Source organism: Serinus canaria, chromosome 7 (genome assembly GCF_022539315.1).
Source record: "Serinus canaria isolate serCan28SL12 chromosome 7, serCan2020, whole genome shotgun sequence".
Lineage (NCBI taxonomy): Eukaryota > Metazoa > Chordata > Aves > Passeriformes > Fringillidae > Serinus > Serinus canaria.
Genome location: NC_066321.1, coordinates 17,305,189 through 17,322,003, shown reverse-complemented (window position 1 = coordinate 17,322,003; position 16,815 = coordinate 17,305,189). Strand labels below are relative to the sequence as shown.

General features: G+C 36.4%; 1 protein-coding gene across 3 annotated transcripts in view; it reads left to right on the top strand.

Moving 5' to 3' along the window:
- Positions 1 to 16,815, top strand: part of FIGN (fidgetin, microtubule severing factor) — a 101,174-nt gene that overhangs the window by 25,291 nt on the left and 59,068 nt on the right. Inside the window, exon 2 of one of the 3 annotated variants that reach the window (XM_050976965.1) lies at positions 13,651 to 13,773. The exons of the other annotated variants lie outside the window; for them this stretch is intronic. The gene's annotated coding sequence lies outside the window, so the exon portion shown is untranslated. The remainder of the gene's footprint in view (positions 1 to 13,650; positions 13,774 to 16,815) is intronic. 3 annotated transcript variants of the gene reach the window in all.

The window sequence follows — 16,815 nt, the reverse complement described above, 5'->3', positions numbered from 1 at the left end:
ATGCCATACTTATGAACAAGATACCTTTTGTGAAATAAAAAAATTATGTACCCCAAGCTTGAGTTTGGACAGTAAAAATTTATGAGGATGGAAAGACAGAGGAATTTTGCTGTTTTTCCTAGAACTCTCAGTTTTCTTGGGAAGGTGGCTATTAAGCCACATATGAGTTTTTCTTTTACTTTCTTTATTATATTTTTAGTGTTATACTGTCATTTATGACATGTTTTTGATATATCAATACCAGCATAGTCTTGAGTATTTTCTTTGGGTAGAGTTTTAGTGGATTTACAGAAGTTGTATTGCCAGAATGATTGCCTATTGCTTCCTTTGTGGCCAGTAAATTTTTATTTACAATTCTTTTCTACTTCCGGTGCTTATGTAACAATTTTCAGTTGAGAGTGTTTAAAGTTTTCATTATTTTGTTTGCTTTTGTTTCCAAAGAGTCAAAATTAAACAGCATGAATTGAAGGTGAGCATACTCAAGTATCTATACCTGAATCAAGAAAAGAAGAATGATTCCTGTCAATGTGCATTCCATTTTACAAGCTTGCTTAAGTAACCAAATCTTATGATATTTTTTGTTCATTGGCTTCAAGCTTCTACATAAATAAATTGGATAACATCCTTAGTGTATAGTTTCTAGTTTTTCTTCTGCTTTAATTTTATTTCTAGGTTCTACTTGTAGCCTATATTTTACCTCATTTAGCTCAGGTTGAATATTTTTTAAAAATACAGACAAAATTTGTGAAAAATGTACAACGACTAAAAAATATTTTTGAAGAAAGCATGTTATGGATAGTAATATCTGTGCTAAATTTTCCCTGCATCTAAGCACTTTAAATTACAGGTTAAGTAGAGAAAGAAAATGCATTTATTTGAAATACTCATTGAGTTGCATATAAAGGTGTGGTGTGTGCTTTTTGGGAAGCATTGTTAGTATCAAGAAACATCCATTGTTTAATCACCAGTTTTTAAAGGCAGTCATATTTTTGTTCCCTTCTTTGGAGATCTGTTCATATTGCAGCTTCACAAAGTGTGTATTAACGTACCTATATTCATGATTGTGTTATAATTGTTTCACATCTTTTATAGAATATTCCCCAGACTCTGAAAAGCTCCAATTCCTTATTTAAGCTTGCTTAAGAGCTTCAGTGGGACTACTCGTGCTTAAACTTAAGGACATGCTTAAGTGCTTTGCTGAGTCAAAACTTTATACTGAGTGGACCTTCTTGTTTCTCCTTTCAGACAAATGATTTATTTCCTATGTGTTCTGAATAACTTGGATAGCAATGGCTCATTCCATTGTTTGTGTTTTAGGCAATGAGTTAGGTGTTCTTGGCTTTATGAAAATCAATACAAATTTCAATTACACAAACAGCAGGTGAGACATTAAAATTAAAAGGATGTAGGATGCACATTTTAATCTGTGGTGATGTCTCAGCTATCCAGATGTTATGGGAAAATTGAATAAATCTAAGTGGGATTCTGAATAATTGAATATATTGTTCTTATTTATTTGGATTACTGTAGCACTTAGAGGTCTCAACCAAGATGGTGACCTTGTTGTGCTGGTATTGTAAAAACATGTAGTGAGAGACTGTTCTGCGTCAGAGGGGTTACATTCTAAATAGCTGAGACGCACAAAGGTTAATAGGGACACAAAGAGGCGCTGAAATGTGAAGAGACTTGCCCAAGGTCATATAGCAGGTCAGTAGCAGAGCCGTGAGTTAAGCCTACATCTCTGGACTCCTATGCACTAGATTGCTTCTCCAATGATTAAACTATCTTCCTTTAATAGCTATTGAGAGAAGTAATTGTCTTTGATTTAGCAGGGAATTTTGGACAGTGATATTTGTGTGCATTTCTTCTCGGTTTTTGCTTGTCATAGAAAATCTAGAGATATAATTCAATACTACGGCAAAGAACATTAAAAGCATGATTCTTATTTTGCCTCACTTACTGCAAATTTTGCAGATACTTCTGGAGAGGTGGATGTTGTTTCATAGAGTGCTAGCTACAGCTGCTGGTGTTTGTTGATGACTTACATATCTATATTTGCTTTATGTAAAATCAGATATAAAGCCAGCCACTTTGATTGGCTCTCAGGGAATAAAGTTTTAATTACTTTGGCCGAGCTGTCCTGAAGCCTGTATCCTCCTTATGACAGTTCACTTCAGAAGCTACACTGCTTCATTTCAGTAACTTTATTACCATTTGGCTCAGAGATTGCTATTTCGCCTTGGCCAGAGATTTCATCAGTTGCCCGGTTCACCTTTGTCCACACTATACTTGTGAAATGACCTGCTCCTTTAGTGCTTGTCAATAGTAAATTGCTGCATCCTTAGTGTCCAGGCTGAAGCACAGTAAAGAACACAACTCTTTATTAAATTAGTGGATTTTACACTAAGTTTTTTTGGATTAAACATGAATGTGAAAAGTCTTAATTACTATTTAATACCAAGTAATTAAAGCACTGGCCAGAGTCACCTATGTAAAGTCCATCAGTTTGAACTGCCACCTGATTAATAGGCTTGGTGATATAAAAAGTTCAGCACAAAAGCATGCTCTGCCAGGGTCACTGCTTTAACAGCTGTAGAAAGTGCAGTTTTTGCTGTAATTTGGGTCTAACAATTGGATCAAAATAACCATTTGTGAGGTGTTCGTGGTTGGCTTCTCCAGTGTGACGTCAGGTGAATTATCTGAATTTGACATCAGTTAAATTGGTTTTGTAGGCTGTATTTATGAGCAAACTGGCTTGACTCAGATCTCTCCTTAATTTTATTTACATTCTTCACAATGAACAATCAAGTAGAGGTTTTTTTCCAGACTTGTCTTCCATATCAGAGTTAAGTTCAGGGAAGGTAGTAATGTGCATTAGTACTGTGTCTATATTTTCATTTGTTTGCATGCAATCATTGATTTATTGTAGCTCAGGTGCTGTCTGCACTTTGGCTTGTGTTTGCCTGGGAGAGTGTGTTAGGGAGTGTGTCCACAGAGTAATACCAAATAGCTGGCTTAATAGCTGTATCTTTATATCCCTGTACATACATCTATATCTATATCTATATATATATATATATATATATACATACCTCTCATAATTGTCTTCTGTTAGAAAAGCTTTTCCTGTGCCATGCTTACCCCCAGAGGCTCTGGTCTGCAAGATCATTCGAAAATTGTGCTGTGTTCACATTTAGCATGATGGTGTTTTGTTTTGTTTTTTAAACTCTTAACAGTTTATTGATGGGGCCTGAACAAACTGCTGCACCTTCAGAGGACTCAATTAGCTTTTGCCAGGCTCAGTGTGTGTGCAGCAGGCAGCCCATGCATTAGCAATTGCAGGATGGGAGCTATAATGATTTTCACCTACTGACGGGTCTGTGAGCATTAATTTTGACAACACCCTACAAAGTAGGTAAGCGTGGTTATCCCCACTTTATTACTGAGCCCACCAGAGGAAGCATTGAAGCCTCGATCACACTGATAAGTGTGCATGTGTTTAGCTCTAAAACAGTAGGCGGACCTAAGTGTTTTAACTGGAAGAGCCTTTTTCAGCAAAGTTAAGGAAATATGTTTTGAGCTAGTTTTCTAAGTGAGCAGAAGGTTTCCATGTCAAAGCTATGTTTTGGGTCTGGGGTGCTTGATTCTAGCTTGTTCATACTTCAGCACACTGCTTTCAAATAAGCTTCCGGTTCTTCTTTTTATTAAGTACTACAATGATTACTTAAGATGCAATAGCAAAATTTTTATCTCTCGTATTTCCAGTGAAGGTTGTGGACAGGCATGGGTGTTTTTGGTGTGAATTCACTTCAGTTTTGATGTTAGTGTGGGTAAGATGTTTTATTTTGCTTTTTTGTTACTGTTTTTGAATGCAAATTCTGTATTGAACTATATTCTGTATAGTTGTAACACACAAGGTCCTTAGCTGAGATTCAGGTGTCTGTCTTGGATGCCCCACTTCTCTGTAGGAGCATGTGTGAAGAGGACACAGTTAAATCCAACAGGAGGGATGTCAGGAGAAACAGTTCTTTTGCCTTTGTTCTTGTTTGGGGTTTGGGGTTTTTTTGTTTTGCTTTTGTTTTGTTTGATTTTGGTGGGTTTTTGTTATGTTTTTTGGTTTTTTTTTTTTGTGGGTTTTTTGTTGTTTGTTGGGGTTTTTTGTTTGGTGGTTTTTTTGGGGGTTTTTTTTTTTTTTTGCAACCTTCTTTGGAAACCATGGCTGTGGCAGCTCACCCAGCCATGAAAGTAGCCAATGTGCTCTTCCTCCTGCCTGGCTGGAGGTGAATTTCCCACTGCTCTAGGCAAGCCAAAATGTCCTTGAGGGCAGCTCATGGGCTCCCTCGCAGCCTCGTGCTCCAGTACTCTCTCAGGCACAGGCTGCAGGCTCTGGGGGCTACATTCAGGTTTTGCAGGGAGCTGGGATTGATTTCATTCCATCCTCTGTCCTGAGCTGCAGGAATTGGTTTGTGTCCAGCTCTACAAATGGAGCACTGCATGGGCAGCTCAGGACCATATTGCACGTGGTGCCGTATGGGGTGGCACAGTTGCTGCTGAGCTCCTGTTCCTTTCTCTCCGGATGCTCATAAAGCTCTCCTTTTAATTTGTCAATTGTGGAGAGCACATTTTAAATAATAAATGGAAAATCCAACTTCCTTCCTTTTTTTTTTTTTTTTTTTTTTTTTTTCAGAGTTTGCTCACGATCTGTTGCTGTTCAGGATAAATGCCCCTGCTGGATGGGAATAAAAACACTGATGTATGTTCATGGGCTCTGAGATGGCATTCAAAATAGTTACAGGTTGTTTTGTTAAACATATGTCTTTCAGTTTTACTCTTGAAACAGGACCAGCACAGCAATAAATTGAAACTTCAACATTCACAGCATTTCTGGTTCTGATGAATAGACACAGCAAGCCTAGCTATTTTTTTAATATTCTTACTATGATGAAATAAGTTTAGCTGACTGATTCTGGAGAGATGAACAATTTTGACATACTGAGCAAGGAAAAGGAACTGTGTGATGCTAAGTAAGTGATTCACTGATTAAACTAGAAATTATGCCTCAGGTGGTGCTATAGTTGGACTTTCCTGCAAAACTGTGTTCTTTGCATAATATAGATGATACACACAAAGCAATATAAAAGTGTCAGTCATTCAAATTCAGACATTTGTACACACATTTCCAAAAGTCTTGCCCTATTTTTCAGGTGCTAAAATAGAGGCTGAGGAAAGTTGCTGGAGTAGTATTGTGATCTGTCAGACAGTGACTCTTATCAGATGAGATTACAAGGTGATCTTGTAAAAGGGTTGAATTTTGAGACAGTATTAGGGTAAAAGAGAAAGGATTTATTAGTGTATTTGAAATTGTTTTCTGTTCAGACAGTAGAAGATTGATGACACAGCAGCAGCTTTCTTTTTTACACTGAATCTAGATTTCTCAGGCATGTTCATATTCTGTGGTAGAATCTGTTGGATATCTGTCCACAAAACTCCAGATCATTACAGCTGAAAAACTTAGACTGGAAAAATGAGTGTAATCATAAGAAGAACCCATTGTTTTCCAAGTCTCTTGTTCCAAGACTTAGTTTGACAAGTTCAAAACAGCTGTCCTGTGAATTCATGACAAGAATCTGAAAAATTTGAGCTCAAGTCCTCTGTCTTCAACTGTGCTGGTTCTTTACTCTCAGATATTTTAAAAACTAGCTCCTGGTTTAAAATTTTTCATGGTGAGTACTTTGTTAGGAATATATGTGTGAAAATGCTCTGTAGAGTCCCCCAGCTCCATGCAAACAGAATGAAATGAACAGCAGAAGTGTGGGGTTAATTTTTTCATGTTCTGGAAAACTCTCCCATGGACAGACCAACTACATGACATTTCAGCCTGCTCTGAGAAGGTGAAGGTTAGTAAGTGGATGAAAAAAAAAAAGATAATTATGATAAAGGTTGACACCCAATCTAAATAAATATTTGAAAGCTCTTTAACAATTGTATCCTGTCAAATTTTTCAGTGTAGGAAATCATTCCATGCAAAGTAAGGTGTTGAATGCTTCCATTGAGTGACATGAGTCCATCTCAGTTCTGGTACCTGCTTGACACAGTATAATAAAAGAAGGAGTTGGCTGAACAAAACATGGAATTGTTTGGTTCTATTAAGAAATGTCACCATTTATCTAAGTAAAACTATTAAGCCATAAGCTGCATCTTTTCTTTCACCTTAGTGTATGTCAAGGGTAAAAGTTCAAACCAATCCTTTTCATGTATATAATCATGGAGTGCAGTTAATTACAATCTTTTTAAAAAGAGTCTATTAAGAAATCATAGCAGATGAGCAACCGTTACAGTAGAAAATCCAATGCATTAAGAATTACAGGCTTGCCACATAAACTTTAAATAGCATTTACCAACACTTAGAATAACATTAAGAGTAACTTTTGGGCTGTGGCAGTATTCACAGAAATGAAAATTAGAGGAAGAAAGTACTGTAACTGTACCAAGCTGGTGTCCTTCTCATTAAGAAAGAACATTGACTGTCTCTGTGCAGCAAGGAAGGCCTTTGCATGATGTTTTGACAAAATGGCTGATGTTGAATAATAGCTTACAAATTAGTAAGTGACCACACAGTCCTGCAGTGTAGTGGTTTGTGTGGAAAAATATTTTGCCTTTTATTAAAAGAATACAAAATAATAGAAGAACCCCAAACTAATTTATTGGCCTAGAGGGAGATAAAGTTGGTCTAAGTAGGTTGTCTGAGTTCTTATGTAGCCCTGCAGCTGCCACAAGGCAGCCCTAGCAGGCTGCTCACTAAAACATTGGGCAGTTGAAGCCTATTGGCCATTGCTGGTACCTAAACAGTGGGTGCATCGAGCACAGATCTGGAGGAGCTCGGAGAGGTAGGAAGATTTGTCTGAAATAAAAATGTATGTTTGCAAACATGACTATAATGAGAGCCATGCAAGCTTAGATTGAAGACTTGCCTGTCTGTCTCTTGGCATAGGTCAGTAGTGGATGGCAGAGTGTGAAATGCCCCAGGAGTGGAGCTCTGCAGGAGCTGCAGACTGAGGCAGCAATAGGTGCACCTACACTGCCACAGGCTGCAGTGCTCAGCTGGGTGTTTAGTTTCCAAAGAGATGTAACTGTTTGCAGTGTGTAAAGCCGTTGGATGAGAAATAGGAAAGTTTTAACTGATTGCCATAATATCTAGCCATTGAAGCAGGTTTAGGGAGAGCCTTTTTTCAATTCAGTGGACAATTGTTAGCTATTAGCTGGAAATATGCTAACGGATCTAATAGGAATAAACTAAGAAAGGATTCCATAGAAATGTTTCAAACTATCACATTTAATAGGCAGTGATAATCCTTCTGTAGTTTTTTTAATCACTGTCAACTTCTAGAGAAGTAATATTTTTCCACTGTCAAATTTCATAGATTGGAAATGTCTTAAAATTGTAATTTCCAATAAATTTATGTAGACTTTTTCATAGGAATGCATATATTGCTATGAGTACTCAATTAGAAAGTTTTTTAAAGGAAAAAAATATTAAAGTAGAGCCTTCTAAGACACAGTCTTCATGGAATCACTCAGTGGAAAGAGTCTTGCTTATGGTACCTTGAAAAATCTTCTGTCAGAAGAAAATATTGTATTTAAGACAGAGATTAGGAAAATGGTAATCTTCAGTGGGAAAGAAAAAAATGTAGTGATTTTTTTGTTTGGTTGGAGTTTTTTTTTTAAGGGCTCAAAAGTACAACTGGTGTGGTGGAAAGAGAGATTTGCTGTATCCTGGCAATATTTTGTGACCACTAGGAAGGGCTGAGGTGGGGGTTTTGCTATGGTTGTGCTTTGTCTGAAAGATCCTGTGTTCCTGCTATGGTTGTGCTTGACAGGGAGAGTGTTCATGGGACACTGTGTTTGTCTGCATCTTTTGGGAGTCATCTTTGCACTGTCCTTGCTCTCTCACCTGCTCTGGGCCTTTTCCTGTCTCATGGAGGTGGTTGGGGTTGATGTCAGAGACAGAGGCAGCAAGTGCAGTTGTGTTATGTTTGTACAGAGTCTGCTAAGTCAGTCACTTTTTGGAGAGAGAACTGAACAAATGCATGACTGGAAGAAACCATCATGAGTTTAAGTTGGTTTTGTATTATTTCAGTTGCTTTTCACCATTTGCAGGATGACTTTTTGGGAGCAGTCTTTGTGTTGCTTATACAATAAAAGCCTCATTCAGGAAATCCATGTTTCAATAGGGTTTAAATAAGTAGATAAAGAAGCTTCAACTTTTTGAAAGTGAGATTTTCCCCCTAGATGGAGTGTAGCCATGTTAATAATTCCCATTCAGCAACTCTGGTATAGAGTACTTGGCGAGGTGTTGGTTGGTTGGAGGGGGGCTTTTGGTGTTGTGTTTTGGGTTTGGTTTATGGGTTTTTTTACTTGTTAGGCCAGGTAATATGATTAGGAAAAAGCAGTTAAGTTTTCAGCACAGATCTTTTTTGGTCAAGTTACTTGAAATCTCTCTTCTTAAAATGGAAGTTTTTATGTCAAGTGAAGTATGGCACTTTGACAGTCATTCAAATGTGAAGTAATGAATTTATTAATTTCTAATGACAAACAAAACATTTTCAGTAGCACTTGAATGCATTGTGGAAAGTCAAAGAATATTCCCTAAAATCCTGCTACTGAGACTTACATTTCCAGGTATAATTAAATATTAAGAATTGACTCCAAGTTCATCAGTATTAGGAATCACTTTGCACAACTTTTATGTTTCACTCTTCTTGCAGGTTGGTAATTGGAGTATTTAACCTTACTCTTCCTCACTTTATTAGAAAATGCAATTTTTTTAACAATTAAAAAATACTAAAGCAGATCAAGCAGTTATTTTGACAAAGAGCTTGAAACATTCTTGCCTGAATTCCACAAATAAAAAAGCCAGCTAAATTATCACCCTGAGCAGATTTTCTCGGGGACCTCAGTCAACCTTTATAAAGGATAATTACACTGGTGTTTTAACATGGGGCAAAGGAAATGATAAAATTAGGGCATAAGAGACACTGGTCCTATTTTGAGAGCACAGTAGAATAATTGGTAAGGTATTTTTACTGCTGTTTTGTTATACAGAGAGTTTTTTTAACTTTCACATGTTTGGATATTTTTTCAGGCTCTTAAGCTCTGTATTTAGTGGCATGAATCTGAGCAGAGATTTCCCAGTGTATTAATAGTACGTTTTTGAAGTTGTGGATGTTTGTGGGTGTTTTAACTCTGCAGCTTCAGTCACCTCTCCCCTCACTGACTCTACTTATATTCAGTCTTACCTTCTTTGCGAAATGATATTTAAAATTAATTCTAAAAATTAATCTAAATTTTAAAAAAAATTAATATAATCTTATTTAGGCTTTTTAAGGTCTCCTGTGATTAATTTAAATCTCAAAATTATTTTGCCAGGGATTGTTCCCTGCAAAATACAGGCATGTATTCATAGATCTGTTTTGGTTTATTTTTCAGGATTTGTTTGACAGAATTTCACCTAACACTCTATCCAAACCCACTAGCTTCACTTAATTTCAGCCCCAAATTACATCATTCGACCCTAGGAGAAGTTTCCTCCATTTCAACAAATGGAGCCCAAGTTTGTGTGACAGTGGATAGATGAGGTGAGCTGATGAGGGTCTGGGAGGCATTGCAATCAGAGTGGCAGGTGAGGCAGCTCTCAGTGAAGGGATTTGAAGGACTAAATGTGAGGGTTTGGAAAGGAGGAATTGTTATAGTGGATTATTGCTGAAGTCCATCATGAAAATATCTCCAGTTTTTCAGTAGCTATCAGACAACACATTAGAGAAAGGTGTATGGAAATTATTGTATTAATCAAAATCAAGCTGTGTGAAAAGAATTCTATCAATTAAGTCTAGGTCTGTTTCACAAAATCTGTGCTTCCTAAAGATTTCTGTTGGTAATCTTAACCCACAACAGTTTATTGTGGTATAATTGAATTGTACACACATCACCAGACTGGTATCAGTTTTCTTTTCCCATTTTTTTCCCCAGCTGTGGTTTAATGCAGTTAGACAATATGTTCCTTGTGAACTATGAGTTATCTGTTAGCAGATACTGAGAATAAGATGAAGACCAAGAACTATTTTTAGTTAATCAAACAGCTTAATTGAGTTTGGGATATTTGCTTTGAGTTGGATGCAGTGGCAGGAAAAAATTGTAGGGAAAGCTGAACCTGCCTGTACTAAAATTTGTCCTCAATGTGAATGCTCTTACAAGGACTGGATAGCTGCAGAGGACTCACTTACATTGTAAAAATATACATGATTCATTTCAATTGGTCTTTTAAGTTTTTAAAATCACATTTGTCCTCTTGCTGCACTGTTTTTGCCAGTGTAAAGATCATAGGTTTTATTTGATTATATTTTGGTAATCTGTTAAATGAGACTGGGTCACCTTGCACCATGCAACATTTCACTTCGCTGCTAAAACTTAATGCCATCTTTTTATCTTTTACTGAGTGGATGTCAGAGGACACAACATTAATATAAGACAGGCATCTCTAATATTTCATGAATGGCCTTTTAAAAAAACCCTCAAAAAACAAACCTAGGAAGTAAAAATTGACACTAGGGTAGTGAATTTAGTCACCTTTCGGAAATGTTGAATGGTTTTCCATTTATGTATCTCATCTTTTACAAGACCTGTTCTTTGTCAGGTAAGGTTATTAAAAAGCACTGGTGGTTTCCATAGATGAAATATATTACTTTCCTCATGGGGTAGGGGGATCGAGAGATTTTCATGAAAAAGTGGTCAAAAACTGAAGATAATATCCCAAAATAAAACCTGTAGCTTTTTAGTGAATTAGAGTTCACTATTAAAAACTGGAAGACCTGGCATTTGGTACCTTTTTGCTTTTGTTTGTTTGTTTGTTTGTTTACTTCATTTTCAGTGCCTTAAAAATTAGTTTATACTTTCCAGCTATATAGGGATGTCAGGTAAGTTAAATCAGGACCTGATAAAACATTCTAAAAAAGTGTGTGCTACTAGTGAATTATGGAGCATTTGCCTCCTTTTTTTGTGTGTTTGTCAAATGTACTATTCCAGAATCATGTGGCAATATGTACAGATGTGAATAGATATGTGTATATTTATACTTTTTTTATGTTATATGTCTACAAATGTATTTACATGTGTCAAAATGTTGGGTAAGATACAGCTTTTTGTAGCGGTATTTCTTCCTGCTAATTTTTATATATGGTAAAAAATAATTAATGCCTACCTGCTAAGACGTGCCAGGGTGAGGTATTTTTTGCATTCTGTGATACTTAGGGGTAGGAGAACTCTTGTAAAATTCTGAATATGTCTAATCCTTAGCTGGACTAATTGTGCCATTAGATTAAAGCATTAGAGAAAGGGACGGCTATAGTGGTGTACAGGACTTGAGCAGAAATAATCATATAGTCTGGATCATGTACTGAGAGGGTATATTCACGTTTCAACTCTAAATACACATATCCAAAACTTGATTAAGCTACTAGTGAAAATTGGTATCTAATTTATATGTAGTAGTTTGGGAAAACCAAGAGTGGGAGAGACCTCTAGGATCATCAGTGCAGTCATCTGTTCCTGCAGATAAGCATGCCATATGATTTCTTCCCTAAATGTGTTGGGTTCCATAAATTTATGGGGCTCCATGCTTAACATTGAGTATCTCCACAAAATGTATTTTCTATTTGGCAAAAATCAGTGTTAATTTCACTTACATTAGCATAGTAGAAAATTCAGCTAGATATACTGGTTAGGTAAACAGTTTGATGGGGTTAATTCATCCCTAGTTTCGAAAATAAGTGTGCAAAGAACTGCCACGATTTTTTTCCCTCCTCACAATTCTGCTGTCATTTAAGTCCAGAACAAATACAGATCTACCCTCAGTATTGTCCACCTCCCCCCACCCCCCACCCCCCCCCCCCAGTCTGGTTTTAACATGGTCCTTGATTTCTTTATAAAACATTGGCTAAAATCAGTGGCTTTCCAGGAAGATGTTTGTGACCTAATAGGTGACCTTTATGGCAACCAAATGTCACTGTTAAATTTCCTCAGCCCTTTAGACTCAATAACTGTGTGGGTTTTCTTTTGGTTATTAATGTGGATTCTTTTTAATTCTCATAAGCAAATGTAAAAACCTCTCACATACGACAATATGTAGATTTGTGGCAGTCCTGAGAGGTCCTTGGGTCCGTCAGGCAGAGGCTTTATTATGTAATGCTGCATAAATGCTGTATTTTCATCTGTGACAGATATAGGCTTGAACCTGTATTTTTCATGTTACTTAACTGTTTCAGAACATCATGTGTGAGAGAACACATCAAAATGGAAATTGCTTCTAGAGAGGCAGCGATAAATATTGGTTGGGTATATTGCATTGTTGGGCTCCATGTGTTTCAGGATGTTCTCAATTCTCTTGCCTTAATCAACACTGTAAATACATGCTGCATTTTCTGGTCATCCATTTGTTGGATTAACAATTTGGACCCTGCAGTTTCTACCATATGTTTTGATTCTTTACTGCATATAGTCATGGTTATATAAGAGCGTCCTCTAACAAAATTACTCTGAAACCTTCTGTCTTTTCCAGCTATTCAGAGAAGGGGAAATCATGTAAATTCTGTGCATTATACGTATAGTTCACTTGTAGGCACTTGAAAATTAGGTGGGTAAACTGCGAAATATCTTTACACTGACAGGAAAGTGAATCCCTGTGACACAGAAATTTGTTATCTTCCATTTAAATATTGGGATGGATTGTGTTTTGTTTTTGAAAAGGTATTTACTGTTTAATCTCCAGCAGAGATTAAAATAGTTCATTAGGTATAATTGAAATACATCAATATTTGTGGTGATATATTATGTAAAAAATACAAAACAACATAGGGTAAGTATATCTGATTCTGACAATTTTGTGCAGGAGCTTTGAGACAAAGCTGTTGGCATATTGCTTTTATTCCATTAAAAGATTTTGCTTAAGTCACTTCTCCCTTAAAATCTTTATAAGCAAGTAGTACATGTCCCATTTTTTATCTACTCTCTCCTTTATGCCATTGAGTTAGAATAGAATCATAGTTCCCCACCTTGTCTTTCAAGTGACCATAGTACTGTCATGGCCATGAAACTTATTTAGTTTTTGGGCCTTTTATTGTGTCAGTGATAGCACTGTGTTTTGTAGGGAGCCTGAGTACTCTTATGGATGACTTTCCAGCATCAGACCTAGTATATCCCAATTTTCTATTGTATACTTTCCTATGTGGATCAATATGGATTTTAATTAGCATCCTAACAAAACTATTGTTACACTCAAAGGTCACTCTCCCTGTGTTTGTTGCTGAGACCTTGGTCTTCAGCAAGTTCCTGTCACACCAGACACTGTCAAGAACAACCATAACTGAAATAGCTTTTCATTTATCCTGAGGCAAAGACACTGTTTTCACTTTCTTTCTTCTTCAGTAGATACGCACAGAAGTTTGCTAACTGGGGGGAAGGAGCTGCAAATCTACTATAAATATCAAAGGTTACTTGATAGAGATTCTTGGAAGAAATTTCCACCATACTTGGAATGCAGTGACACTGTTTCATTCAACTGCTTTTCCACATTGCATTACATTAATAATCGCCTTGCAGGTTTCTTGGCAGATGAAGAGAAAGGGAAAGTTGGAGGATGATTTTGAATGAATGAGGATGAAGATGACCTGTTAGCCTTAAAGCTTGTATGAGGTAGTCGGAACACGAAGAGCTGTGAAGTAGGTCAGTACTTTTGTCTTCTTTTTACATCAGTTGTTAGGCTGAACTGCTTTTACAAATGTTTAGCTTATATTCACACATAGCACTGGTATTTCTGTGTCTCCTCCTTGACTGTACACTATATGAGATTATTTTCAGCTGTTTTATCCCTTCTGTCATGTAGCTTTTGAAATCTCTTGTGCTAATAAGCATCTGATAGATCTCACCAGGAGTCTTGGCTTTATCTTTAGTCTTCCTTCATTCTAACAATTCTGCCTACAGTACATACTGTTCACAGGGTAGGTCCCCATATTGCTGTTCAGCTGCCAGGCTCTTGAGTAATAAACCCTGTATTTCAATTCTGAATGAGTGTAAATTATAATTTTAGGAGTGTTGTTCCTCTCACAGAAGACAGAGTCTAATGCCACATCCTTGACCATGGATGAAGAGTGCACATCAGTCTGGAAAATGAGTTTATTCCTGAGCAGTTGCTTTCAAAAATTACATCTTATCTGATAGTTCTTTCTTCAAGTAGAAGAGCTTTTATAGTGCTGGTTCTTTGGTTTAGAAACTTGGATATTTGGTCCACAATGCTATTTCTTTCCAAGTTTCTGTAACAGTTCTGCTAAATAAACAAGATAGCATTCAACACAATTTCAACTTATAAACAACAAACTGATAATGATTCTATTACTTAATCCAGTTAGAGTTTGAGATGTTTGGTGCTGTTACTTAGACTTGAGAAGTTGAATCTAGTACTGAGCAAAGCCAAAAAACCCATTTTCTTTTACTGCATTGTGTTTTGATGTTCAGTTGTCCAATTATGGCTTTATTGTTTTTTCCCTCAGTCTCATTAAGCAAAGGGGTAAATTTGATGCCTTTTATCTTTTTCCTTTCTGAAACTGAAATAGGGTGCTCTATTCCTCCCACGTTACAGTACCCAGCAATTCCAGGATTTTCACTTGCATTCTTTAAGGCTTGCAACTAATGTTTCCTACTATGAAGACAAAGACAGCATTATATACAGTGGCAATGGGAAGAAACCCCCCCATTAAATGAGTTATAATATTAAACTCCCATTAAATAAATTATAATATTAATAGCATTGTTAATTATTGTTATCTATTAATTTTGTTCTATGTGTGTTTTCTGGTAGCCCTTTAAAAATTGCCACCAGTTACCTGCATTGATTAAAGAAATTATGATACTGCTATGTTATAACATGGATTGGAATCTAACTAGGTGCCCTTTTCAGTATCTGCATTATTGTCATTGAATCCATAATTCTTGAGAATAAAACTTTTAAACTGCTCGATTACTTAGAACTTAGACTTTTGCTTAATAAGTTGTCCTTTATTAGATATCACTGTCAGCCATGCTGTATCTAGTAAAAATATACCGTCACAAGCTTGGATGTCATTTTATTAGGAGCTGCTGCCTCAGCAGAATGAGAATATTAATCTAAAAGAAGTGTATTTTTTTTCCAAGCAACGTAAACAAATCTATCCTACTTAGAGCTGCAGTGTCAATATTTTATACTGCCTGTGTTGACTTATTCATTGTAGTTTTTGGCATATAGAATAACTCTGAAGATTCCAATTCTGGCCTTTCATTTTAGGCCACTTCAGGGTATTTCCAGCCCTTATATGAGATATTTTTTCGGCCCCTAAGTGGTTTTCACATATAATAAATATACATCCTGAAATGCCCAATGTTGCACTGAACACTGATTCCTTGGTGATGTGGGGAGTAGGCACTCCTCTAAGTTTGTTTCATTCTGAACAAAAGCTTTAGCAATTAAATTTTGTCCAGTATTCTAGAGAGTGTCTACAACTGCTGAAGCTTTTTGAGCTTTGACCTTAGCTTGCAGATCTTCCACTGCTAGCAGAGAAAAAAGAAAATATCTACCTCAGTAGGAAGGAGAGTTTGTTGAGAATTTTTAGCAAAAGACAGAGACAGCTTAAGACCCATTTCAGTCAGTTCTGGATTCCTTTCAATACTAAAAAGTTGTAAAAACTTATTCGGTAAGTACTTTTTAGCTTTATTACTTCTATGTTTAGATAATACCATTGCAGGCTCATTATGCCAGAAATATTATCACTCATAGTCCCATAGAAAATATGAAGAATTTCTGATGCAAATACTAGCAAAGAGATATAACACTGGTTGTGTTGTCCAGGATTTTCATTAGAAACAGTTTGTTTTTCTGTTTGTTTTTCAGTTTTTTATGTGTGTTCCTCATTCCAGGGCTCATTCCATAGGATCAAAATAGCCATTGTGTATCTGGTAGAGCTGGTCATTGACAGCTTCATTGTGAAATCAGCTCCTCCAGTTAACTTCTTGCCTAGGTTTGTTTCTGCTCTCTAGAATGTAACATATTTGCTTAGCTTTAGCCTTTGAAAGTACAAGTTCTTGTTCAGAAATTTCTGGAGACGCTCTCTTGCTGTTCACCCCACTCCTGTTTAAAATATTATCACCTAAATAAAAATCTTTGCATCTTTTATATCATCAAAGTTGTCTGGTTGAAGATAGTGCCAAAAATATTCTTTAATGAAGGTGTTTACTGCTTCTTTGAATAATTTTTCTTTGCTGGTACTTACTTCCTACCATACATGCTCTGTGGGTTTTTTCTGATTGTCTGCAAAATCATCCAATTGTTGCCTTTTTCCCCTGCATGTTTACCAGTGTATTTCCACGTGATAGTTGTCAAAGCAGGCACAATTCAAAGATGTGTTTTTGTTAAATTTCAGCTTGTAATTTCTATACTGATCTATGCTGCTTGTAGCATTTCTAGTAGTATTTTGAATTCTTTCTAGTGCTAAAATTCTATTGGCTTCTGTAAGTGACCATCCTTTCTACCAGACTGTTTTTGCCTTCAGTAATGTCCACTAAATTGCCCTGGTTGTCTTTTTCAGTCCAAGAACATTCCAAGTCTATTTCTCCCTGGTTTCAATTCAAACAGCTGTCATGTGTTTTGCTATATCACAGATGTGTAGAGAACAGCATTCTTTAAATCCTGGAATAATTTCATACCCACTTTCAACTGAATTTAATAAAAACTGATAT